This window comes from Lygodium microphyllum, chromosome 18 (assembly GCF_053477565.2).
Source record: "Lygodium microphyllum isolate KBCC chromosome 18, Lygodium_microphyllum_v1.1.10, whole genome shotgun sequence".
Taxonomy (NCBI): Eukaryota; Viridiplantae; Streptophyta; class Polypodiopsida; order Schizaeales; family Lygodiaceae; genus Lygodium; species Lygodium microphyllum.
This window is the reverse complement of record NC_141152.1, coordinates 6,085,511-6,097,534: the sequence shown is the minus strand read 5'-3', so window position 1 is coordinate 6,097,534 and position 12,024 is coordinate 6,085,511. Positions and strand designations below refer to the sequence as shown.

Below are 12,024 nucleotides of genomic sequence, written 5' to 3'. Positions count from 1 at the left end.
ACTAAGATCATAGTGGCGCACAAGCTCCAAGAATGATATTTCACAATCCCTTCAATATTTGCATGTCTTTTGCTTTTCAATCATTAGTCCTAAAGTAAGCAAAGGTAGTGATGTAGACTATAAGTAACGAGTTTCGCTTAATAAACAATTGCTTCTGATGTTCTTGAGTCAAACAAGAACAACTGTACATTGCCTCAAATGTCTCCACACACTATATTTAATGCATAAGCTGACACACAGAGTATGGAAAGCAATCTGTAAACATTATAGTCACGTGAAAACCCCAACAAACACTGTCATGAGGATGCGAAATTTATTGCTTTGCTTAGCATTTGATTAAAAGTTAAGAAAATGTGCTAACACGACTTGCACATGTGAGATGCAAGTTAATTATTTCATAGTGTGGAACTTGGGACCCTAAAATATTAGTTAATGCCAAAGGCAAAAGTTGTAATAAGTTATGTATGATAGGTACTAGGTGGTACCCGGTGCCAGATTTTGGCCTAGATAAATTTATTAGCCACTAATATCAATGGTGATATTAGAGACTAGGGCTTAGCCAATTTAATTATCAGCTGGTGGAACTATTTTTTTGGGCACTAGGATAATTATTAAATTAATTTTCAGACTCGATCTCTTGAAATTTAAGTTAATAAGCAGGATAATGTTGGAAAATGGGATTAGAAGGTTGTCACTTGGCAAAACTTGCCTATGCAAGTAGGAAAAACGTTTTTGGGGATTGGTGGAAGTTTATTCTAGTCATTGCGAGAGAGGAGGAGGCTATTAGAGAGTAAGGAGATGCTGCTGATGTGATTTGTAGCCACCAAGGACCATTCTTATAGTAGGTGACAGTAGTTTGGAGCCCTCCATGAGCAATGACAATAGCCCATGGTCCTTCTGGTACATGTGATAGTATACATCAGGGGGCAACAACCTTTTTGGTGGTCCTAAACTATAGGTAATAGCTTCCATGGCTGTTTGAGCAAGGCAACAATAGTTACCTCAGCAAAATCGAGCCATTTGAATCATTAGAGGTGGAGATTAACCTAGGACTTGAACTCTAGCAGTTGAAATTAAAGAATTTTAGGGAGATTCGAGATGCTAGCTAGCTAATATTAAATTTGGAGCTAAATTTGTCTTGCAAGGAGCTAGGTGAAGGCCAATCCTTGAGCAAACCAAGGGGTGAATTGGTTTGAAGGCTTACTGGTCATTTATGATAGCAAGAGGCAATTGGAGAGCGAAGGAGATTCAGGGAATCTCATTGTATTCTATTTAGATTGCAAATTAAGATCAGTAAATACCGCAATGGTGCCAATTTTGGGACCAATAGGCTGTCCATTGTCCAAGATTAAAGTGGTAAAGTGTGCATTTCAGTTTATGTGATTTAATTACTTACTGTAATTAGTTTTAATCAAGTCATTACCACCCTTTCTGAGGAGGAAGCCTGTTTTTAAGGTTCCATTGTTGGGATACTGTCAATTCCCTTGAATTGGTGGACCGGAGGCACCTGATTGAAGGCTAGAAGCTTTGCTCTAGTGCAAAAATTGTATGCAGTTGAGCATTATAATAAGAATATCTTGAGATAGTGAGATGGGATCAAGCAGAGATGATGTGTCTGTGAAGACACTGCTAGAGTTTGCATGGAGAAAAGATAAGAGTGTACGACCATGACAAAAACATAAAGACACAGACAATGATATGCAAAACTCAAACCCTAAATGCAAAACGCAAAATGTAAAACTCAAAAACATAATAACACAAACGTAAACAGAGAGAGAAGGAGAACTCTGAAGTGAATGAATCAATGCAGTAAATGAATGTAAGTGTGTATAGAATGGTCAAGGATAGAGTAGTGAGTGTCGGAGTGTGACGTCCACTGATGACGTATCTCGAGTGCTGCAACCATCAATTAGAGTGCGTTGGAGGGTGTAGAAGACCAAAACACAAATTATTGGAAGTAGTAGAATGCTTGGCGACAACAATGGTGATGCATGAGGATGTTGGCGATGGCTGAAACTGCCAAATGCAATAGAAGAGGTGTCGATTGGGATTGGTGATGGTTGTCTAGGGCCAAACGTTGCAGTGTAAGAAGCGCTAGGCAACAGGTAGTAGTTGGAAGGGTAGTTGCTAGGGGTTGGAGTAGCAGTTGGAGTGGTGGTAGTAATCACAAAGGCTAGACTACCATGTGGAGAAAGGTCGATGGCAAATAACTTCACGTGAATGCAAAAAACCTACATAGAAGGAATGAAGACTGAATGGGGTTAGTCTGCTTATTTATAGATGTGGATGGACCCTCCCAAATTAGGGTTTCATAGAAACTTTCTCGGATTGCACATTGATTTTGCATTTTCAATAAATAAGCATGTTTTGGGGTTGTCATGGAGTGCATTTCTTAGCTCAATAGTGTCTCAATATGAAAAATTCACAAAGTGTTGGGGAAAATGCAATGCCTAATCTTGGATAAGGCACGCAACATGGATAACAACATGATAACATTGGTTTAGAACAAAATTTGGATCCTAGGCCTTTAGAAGCTTATGGCCTACAAGAGGGAGAGCAATTTGATGACTAGTTTAAAGATCAGCTGAGGATGGCAGCTGAAATATTTGTGCAATTGGCAAATGATCCTTAGTTCATGTGCTTTTTAAACTTTATAAAGGAGGGCAGCAAAGGCAAGAAGAGGAAATTGCCTTCAAGAGCTTTGGGATAGCAAGATGCATCGAAGGAACAACCAATACAATAGCACGATGTTCCAAATGTGGGTAGTGAGCATAAGCAAATGATGCCAATGGGGCAATTGATGCGTATGCAAGGCCAACTTGGAAGTGCAAATCCAATCTTTTTGGATAGTAGGGCATGCATGCAATTACAGGGTAGCTAGGTTACTTTCGTGGTGGCACTAGTTTCCATGCTATGGTGGGTTAGGGACGCGTACAGGGATGTATAACACAACTCCTTGTGTTGCTAACAACCAATGTGTGGTGTGCAAGGCTCAATGTATCCGGGTATGACTACTAATATGCATAAACCCAGGTAGAACAATATTGGCATGATGCTGGGGCACAAATTGGCAAGTTTGGCAATGCACATATGCATCCCATTGAGTTTGGGACTTATGATAATACTGGTTATGCAAATTCTCCATATAATATTGGTATGAGGCAAAATGCAGCTATTCATGCATGCAATGTATGGTAAAATGTATCTTGATAGTATGCAAATTTCCATGTACAGTCACATTGCAATGGTCCAAAGTATGAAAACAAGAATGTTTCTGAATGCATTAGGTGCTTCTAACATGCTAGATACACACGAGGGGCTAGTCAATTGGATGCAATGTTGTATATTAATTAAGTTGGAATTGCAGCAATGTGAAAGTATAAAGCATTGCAATGCTTAAGAGACAAAGGCCTAGAATCTAGTGGAGGTTTCAAGGCAAGTAAAGTACTTGGTGAAGCTTTAACAATGTTTCACCTGTGAAAGAATAAAATTGGATTGAGGAGCGTGGCTTGGCAGTCGGCAAGTTTCAATTGGAGTCTGACTTTTGGGCTCTTTTAGGCTTAGCAAAGCATAGAAGGTCTAGAGTATTGCTTGATGCTCAAGGGGGAGGTTGCATCTCCACTCCTCTAGTGATGGACATCTTAGTTATGTAGTGGATCTTAGATGTACTTGGTTTGCATCCAGGGTATTGTATGCTAACAGTATTTATGGCATTGGGATCACTATTCAGAGTACTTGTTACTTTGCCTTGGTATCCGGACGTTTATCATTTGCACTTGGGCTCTAAAACTATACATTGGCGAGTTTGTTAGCATGTATGGAATACATGGGAGGTACATTTGGATGTTATATACATTTGCAAGGCATGTATTGAATACATGGATGGTATGAAGTGTACATTTGGAGGTGATGCAAAAGAAGTATAATTGCTTAAGTTACATGTGGTTTGCATTTATAGGTGATGCAAAAGAAGTATAATTGCATAAGTTACATGTGGTTTGTAGCTGATGTATGCTTTACATGACCATCATGTGATACATCATTGCTATGGGGTGTTGTTTATGCGTAGTTTATGCATTACAATGCCTTGATGGTTAGAATAGTGTTGGGTTTTGGCATGTGCATGCTGTAAAAAGTAACAAGTATGCCATGTCAAAATAAGCGATAGTGCGGAGAGACAACAGGGTTTCGGGGAGTAACATATAGTGTGTACGGCAAATACTAAGAGAGGAGAAACTCAGAAACACAAGAACATGATGATGATGCATTGAATCATACTATGAGAAGAAAAGCTGATACAACGGAGCCGAAGCTCAAAAGATAACTGTATTGTCCTGTCTGAATCATGCGGCAATACCTGTGGGAAATTTGCATAGTGAAGGGAGCGAAACACAGTTCTCCAGGCGATGGGCTATCGAAGTAATCACTCGAAGGTAAAGGAGAGCTGTCGAGGGAGCAAACCACAGGTCTCTGATGTTGTCGGAGATATGGAAGATGATCACCAGTTGTTGAGGGAGCAAACCGCGGTTCTTTGATGTCGGGGAGTGACCTGGGTAGTAAAATGCGAATCCTAGAGTGTTGGAGTTGTCAAATGTAGGGAGACCATCCCAGATGTTGATGTTAGGTGGATAATGATGATGCTAGATGATGGAAGATTAGTTAGGTTGCAAAAACGCAGGTCCTAGCAGCCTTAGCGTGGGACAAGTGATGCCAAGTAATGGAAGAGAAGCTAGGCTACAAAAATGTAGGTCTCAGCAGCCCCTATGATAAACGAGTGATGCCACATAATGGAGGAGGAGCCATGCTGCAAAAACGCAGATCGTAATAGCCTTTGTGATAAATGAGTAACGCCACACAATGGAGGAGAAGCCAGGCTGCAAAAACATAGGTCCCAGATACCAATCCCTCTGATGGACGAGTGATGAAATCTCTGACGCTCGATGATGGAGACTGTTGCTAGAGGCTAGGATGATGACACCGACTTGGAGATGACGACACCATACAGGCAGAAGGCCTCTAGATTGAAAGTCACAGGTGAAGGTGGAGCCTAATGGAAAAGGGTGCTGATGCCAAGCAAATGATGGTGATGTGAGATGGAGGATGCTTTAAACACAAGGCTTGATGCTAGATCAGGGTGTTTGAAGGAGAAGACGAAGGGTGAAAGCAACCACAAGCCACAAACAACAATGTCCACTAAAGGGGTGTGAGGGTAGTGGAAGGGGTTGGTGAGATAAGGGAAGTGGTAATGTTGTTTGAAGAAGGTGGTGAAGAATGACCGAAGAGTAGTAGGGTGATGAAGAATGAATGAAGTGATTGCTTATTTATAGGCATAAGCTGTCTAGGATGGGTCGTTTAGGGTGGTGTACCACTGCGTGGGCGCCCATTGAAAAAGTGGTTAAAATGTGGACACCAGCCCTTTTTGGGGCTCTCAGTGCAAAACCCTAAATGAAATGTGTCAATTGAAGAAGTGGTTTCTCAACATTCCCTCTCAAGCCCAAAAAGGGAAAAAGAAAGAGAAATGGAGAGAGATATGATGAAGAAGAAGAGGAACTTGAAGATCCAAGATTTCCACCTGAAAGGTAATTGTAGTAAGGAGTAGTAGACAGGATGAACTGTAGAACTTGACTCCACCTCGGGAGAGAAGCCACTAACTCCGTAACTTCATGTCGGGAGGAATTTGAAGGTCTTATCACCAAGTTGCGGCTGAATCTCCAAGGCCCTGATCTAGGTGGTCTCTAAAGATCTTGGGTATCAGGAGGAGAAATGACTGCTCGAGGATAGCCATTCCAAAAGAGTAAATGGTAGGTGACGAATGTCATGATGAGTAGGTGTCCCCCTTGAGGGTGGAGGTGTAGTGGCCCCCTCGTAAGACGAACAAGTAGAAGTCCCCTCTAAGCTAAAAGAGAGTACATCCCCCTCTGAATCCCCCTTTGCAAGAGAGAAGAAATCTAAAAATTCATGGATCACAGGCTCCGAATCATTTGATGATGAAGGAAGTGTCGCCGGTCATGTCGAAGAAGGTACTTGGGGTGTCGAACTCCTAGAGGTGGCCTCTTGAACATGAGTAATCAAGGATGAGGAAAGGTGAGGCTCATGCTGAGCCAAGGGTGGGCAATAGTCATTGTCTCTCAATGGAGCGGATTGTGGAGCCGAAGTAACGAAAGGTGCTGAACAATCACTGTCTCTTAAAGAGGTGGATTGCTGAGGGGATGGTATCTAACAATCACTCTCTCTCGAAGGAGTGGACTACAGAACCATGGGTTGTCAAGGTGCCATTCTTGAATTTCTAGAAGTAGAAGCAGCCTCCGTAGCGAATTGCGGTGATTGTGAGACCATGGTACTAGTCGATCCTCCTTTGGCTTGAAAGGGCTTAGTCCGTATCAAATGCGTCTTATTGCCTTGAGAAAAGAAATTTGAAAGCCGATGCAAAATAGACTTTGTGGCCCAAGAGGGAGAGGTGGCACAAGTGCCTGGGGATAGACGCATATACTGCAGGGTAGGGTAGGGAGCAAAGGTCCATGTTGGCAAGCATTGCTTGGGGTTCTGGTGATGTTAGAAGAGGAGTGCCGAGCGGTTTATGCATCTGCTTGTGGAGAAGTAATAGCACTAGAGTGTTAACCTGTAAAAGGGTGGGTGGGTAGGAGAGGAAGAGAAGGATATCTTTGTCTCCTGGTAATGCAGCGGAAATGAAGGGGAAAATTAGTAGATAATGCTAAACTCGGAACCTATCTTCGTCTTCTCTGATGAACAGGGTCTTTAGCTCTTTGATACCATGTCAAAAATAACATGTATGCTTTGATACTATGTCAAAATAAGCAACAATGTAGAGAGACAATAGGGTTTCCAGGGAGTAATATAGTGTGTATGGTAAACAGTGAGAGAGAAGAGAAGCTTAGAAACACAAGAACACGGTGATGATGCATTGAATCATGCTATGAGAAGAAAAGCCGATATAGTGGAGCCGAAGCTCAAAAGATAATTGCATTGTCTTGTTTGAATTAGGTGGTAGCACCTATGGGAAATCTGCACAGTGAAGGGAGCAAAATGCAATCCTTCGGGTAGTGGGCTATCGAAGTAATCACTTGAAGGTGAGGACATCTGTCGAGGGAGCGAACTGTAGTCCATTGATGCCGTCGGAGATGTGGAAGATGATCACCAGCTATGAAGGGAGCGAATTGCAGTCCTCTAATGCGTAGGAGTGATTTGGGTAGCAAAACAAAAATCCAGAGTGTCGGAGCTGTCGAATGTAGGGAGAGCAGCCCAGATGCTGGCGCTAGGTGGATAATGATGATGCTAGATGATGGACGATGAGCTAGGCTACAAAAACGTAGGTCCTAGTAGCCTCTGTGTGACAGATGAGTAATGCTAGGGGATGGGGTAGAAGCTAGGCTGCAAAAACGTAGGTCCAAGCAGCCCTTGTGATAAATGAATGATGCGAGATGGTAGATGAGGAGCCAAGCTACAAAACACAGATCCTAGCAGCCCTTGTTATAAACGAGTGACATCAGTCGATGGAGGAGAAGCTAGGTTGCAAAAACGTAGGTTCCAACAGCCCCTATGATAACGAGTGATGAAATCACTGACGCTTGATGATGGAGATTGTAACTAGAGACTAGGATGTTGATGCCAATGTAGAGATGATGACACCAGGCAAGGAGAAGGCCTCGAGATTAAAAAAACGTAGGTGAAGGTGGAGCATGATGGAAAAGGGTGTTGATGCCCAGTTGATGATGGTGACGCCAGGTGGAGGATGCTCCAAACGCAAGGCCTGATGTTGGAAGAGGGCTTTTGAAGCTGAAGAGGAAGGGTGAAGGCAACAATGAGCCACGAACCGCAATGTCCTCAAGGGGTGTGAGGGCAGTGTAAGGGGTTGGTGAGAGAAGGGAAGTGGTGGTGGTGACCGAAGAAGGTGGTGAACAATGATTGAAGAGTAGTGGGGTGATGAAGAATAAATGAAGTGACTATCTATTTATAGGCATAAGTTGTTTGGAGTGGTGTACCATTGTGTGGGGCGCACTAAAATGTGGCCAAAATGTGGACATCAGTCCTTTTTGGGGCTGTCAGTGCGAAACCCTAAATGAAGTGTGTAAATCGAAGAGGTGGTTTCTCAACAGATGTATCCCTTATGGTTCTGATAGTGGTTACGATTCATGTGTGTGAATTCTAATTGGTTTAAGTGACTAAAATTTCATATGTAGAGGGCATGGGCATGGTTAAGAAATAGGTGCACATGTTGTTTGACTACAATGCCAACATGTAGTTCTAGTAGTGGCAACAGATGCTTTGGCACATTGCAATGCAATCGAGGACAATCACAAGGATTTCTCCTACACTAATGTCTCAAGTTATCTCAACAAAATCCAGCCATTTGAGTCATTAGAGGTGGAGATTTTGGTTAATCTCTACTGCAAATGCTAATTTATAGCAGAAATTATAGTTTGACAACCACCTCGGGATGTGTGCTCGAAATTGAGGGCCTAGGACTTGAACTCTAGCAGCTAAAATTAAAGAATTTTAGGGAGATTCAAGAGGCCAGAAAACCAATATCAAATTTGGGCTAAATTTGTCTCGCAAGGAGCAGGGTGAAGGTCAATCCTTGAGTAAACCAAGGGGCGAATTGGTTTGAAGGCTTGCTGGTCATTTATGACAGCAAGAGGCAATTGGAGAGTGAAGGGGATTCAAGGAATCTCATTGTATTCCATCCGGATTGCAATTCAAGATAAAGAAATATTGCAAGAGGCCCCAGTTTTGGGGCCAACTGGTTGTCCATTGTCCAAGATTTAAGTGGTAAAGTGTGCATTTCAGTTTATGTGATGTAATTACTTGCTGTAGTTAGTGTTATTCAGGTCATTACCACCCTTTTCCAGGAGGAAGTTTGGTTTCAAACATTCTGCATGACTGTAGACAAAGTGTGGGAACAACCTTTAGGTTTACACAATCTTCCCATTTGATGGCCACGAAGAGATAACTCTTCCTATATGATTGCCACAAGGAGCTCAGGTTGATACAGTGGTAAGAGATGTGAAAACAGTGCAAGGAAGAGGAAAATAGACAGCCAACATTTGTAGACTGCAACCTGCCTTTTCTCTGACACCCTTCAGCCGCAAAAACAATTATTGGCTGTTCAATATGGGAGAAAAGGAAAAGGGCTAGTGAATTGAATTTCCGTCGATCCGTCTCTTTCATTTTTAAGGAAGTTTCATAAAATAATAATCTTCAGCTAAGGTGTCTAAACTTTTCAATCCATCCTTCTTATAAAGTAATTCAATATTTGGATCCTAGGCACTTGCACGTTTGGGATTGCCATGTAAATTAATGTGACGATTAATTCATGTGACATTTATGGGGAATGTCAGGAGTTGTGACAGTCCATGTATTATAGACGTTACATGTACAGGGTTAAAAGGGGGACAACTATCAGCACAAGTGAGGCACATGGGTTAAGATGAGTTAATGCCAATCAAACAATGGGCTTAAGTTATTTGATGTGTGTGAATAGGGCTAAAGCCAAGTAAGTGGGTGATGTGGCAGGAATGCGCACACTACTAAGGAATAATACATTAATCAGTAAAAACGGTTGTGCCAAAGGCTGGGAGGTGAATCGATAGCTCAACTTTTCTCTTTTTCTCAATCAACTTTCCTCTTCTAAACTGTAATCTAGTAATCAGACCAGTAATCAACTGTTAACCAAATTGGTATTGGAGCCCCCAAGTGATTGGGACGGAAGGAGGAGACTTTTTATGTGCACTTATGACCGCAAGAAAAGTAAAAGCTGCAGGGTTGATATCGAAATGCAATCATGACAATGTTTTCAGCGACGTCTCGAATTGTTTAGCCACTTTAGCATTAAGAGGGTCAAAAGAAAGACTGTCCCATTAAAAATGACCTGATTACCAGCCATCATGTCCTGTTTGCTTGCAGTTTTAGCCATCTCAGCATCAACTGAGAGGCTGCTTATAATGTATCTAGGTTCCAAATACACGGGAAGACCCAAAAAGAAAATGAGAACAATAGCCACGAAACTGAATAACTAAATTGGAATTTGGACCAAACTGACCTAAGTGACCATGATCCTACAGAGCAGCTAATGTCTCTCATTGACTCAGCGTAGGGTTTAGAAGGAGATGGTCACATGATTAGTTTGCCGCTCTAGCTCCTATATTAAGTTTTAAAGACTCAGAAAAGTGAGAACCTGCTGCATCAAATCAGACTAGGTACTGCTTAGTTTCATTAAAGAAAATTTTGTCAATAAATGAGGACTTGTTGCATAAAATTAGACCTGTTGCTCAACTAAGAAGCTGCTTATGAGTGGGTGTAGGACCTGAATTGGCGCAAAATGTGTCTATGGTCCAAAGGCACGAGACCCAAAAATAAAATAAGGACACTAGCCACAAACTGACCTAAATGACCATGATTGGGAGAGCTCCTAATGTCCTTCATTGACTTAGGGTAGGGGCTGAGAAGGAGGAGATGACCACAGGATTAGTTTGCCACTCTAGCCCCTAGTCTAAGTTCGAAAGGCTCTGAGAAGTGATGGCTTAATGCATCAAATTAGACTGGGTAGTAACCTAGATTCATTAGAACAAACATTGCCAATAAATGCATTTGTGGTTGAAGCTATAGAAATTGGCTGCATCGGAGGATAGCTCATGGGAGGAGAGTATACTTGGGGAACAGCCCTTGAATGCACACTAGTGAAAGAGAAGGTTCTTGTGGGGTGGCATGAATAGGGACATAAGGTTAGGGGAAGCTTATTGTGTTAAAGTAGTTGTTAGATGCATTAGGCATGTTTGAGATTTCCAGCGATTGAGCATCATGTATACTCAATTGGAGGTAAGATGTATTGTGTGTGGGTGAGGTTTCCCATCAACTGACTACCAAACGGGCTTGCTCAAGGATGAGGTGCACTGTGCATCTATTTGAACAAGATCCTTGATGAATAGATTGTCTTTTAAGTGTACATACTGGTATGATTTTGGGTCTCTATGGTCCTAAAAAAATTTCATGCACAATAGATAGAGCAACAGAGAAGGGATTTGGTCCTGCTGCTGGTTCTGGCTATAATGAAGGGATTGGATTACCAGCCATATCTCACAAGTAGGATGCCATGACTGAAGTACACCTCTATTTTGCCTTTGCTTCGGGTAGATCCAAAATGCTAGTAGGGCAGGCAAGGAATGTTGGATATGTTTGATGGAGGTGAATAGGTGTGCTTGTAGCACTTAGTCAGACCTTGGAGAGATATAGAAGGAGAGGAAGGCTCTGATGATGAGGAACACTTCAATGAAGAAACTGATGGAAATTTTCCTTCCATGATGTGAGAGAAAACTGAGACCAAATGTCAGTTTGTGCACTCATGTAGCTCAAATGCTCATGGTAGCTCATGTATCAAGAGTACTTGGCTCTGATACCATGCAAGAATTTAACACCATAAGTGAGAATAAGAGGGCCAACACAAGGCATTAAGAGTACCAAAAATATGACTAACAAATGAACACTCTGCATCAATGAATGAAAGTGGAAAGGTAAGCACAAGATGCTCTGCACGGATGAGCTAAGAAATATGATGAATGAATATGGAGTGGTAGAACTGCAGGCAACTGCAAGAGATGTCAAATTAAGAGTGAAGGCTTGAAGCATAAGGTGGAGCACAGCAGTCAGGGATAGTTGAAGAGGAGGTCGGAGCTGTGGAGGGGCTGAAAGTAGGGTCGTAGATGCCATGAACACCAGGGCCAAGTTTCTGGTCACTTGAATGGATTCTGGATCTGAGCTGGCTGCCAGCACTTGATGTTGGATAGCAATGGAGAAACTGCATTGTCACTGAGGAAGGCAATTGGAGAAGCACAAACTGCATTTCCGGGTGCAGAAGCTGCATTCAGGGGCAGCAGATACTGTGTTCTGCTGCAGGCAACAGCAGCTGATGTCAGCCACAAGGCTCTGTCTTGATCAGCAGCGGTGTGAACACGTGGGGGAGCAATATGGACACCTGGGGCTGACTGTGGCAAGCTGGAATCTGTGTTTCGG

General features: G+C 42.4%; 1 protein-coding gene across 3 annotated transcripts in view; it reads left to right on the top strand.

The window, feature by feature from the left end:
* The window catches only part of LOC148020540 (proteasome activator subunit 4-like), a 127,629-nt gene that overhangs the window by 37,906 nt on the left and 77,699 nt on the right, over positions 1-12,024 (top strand). The window lies entirely within an intron of this gene.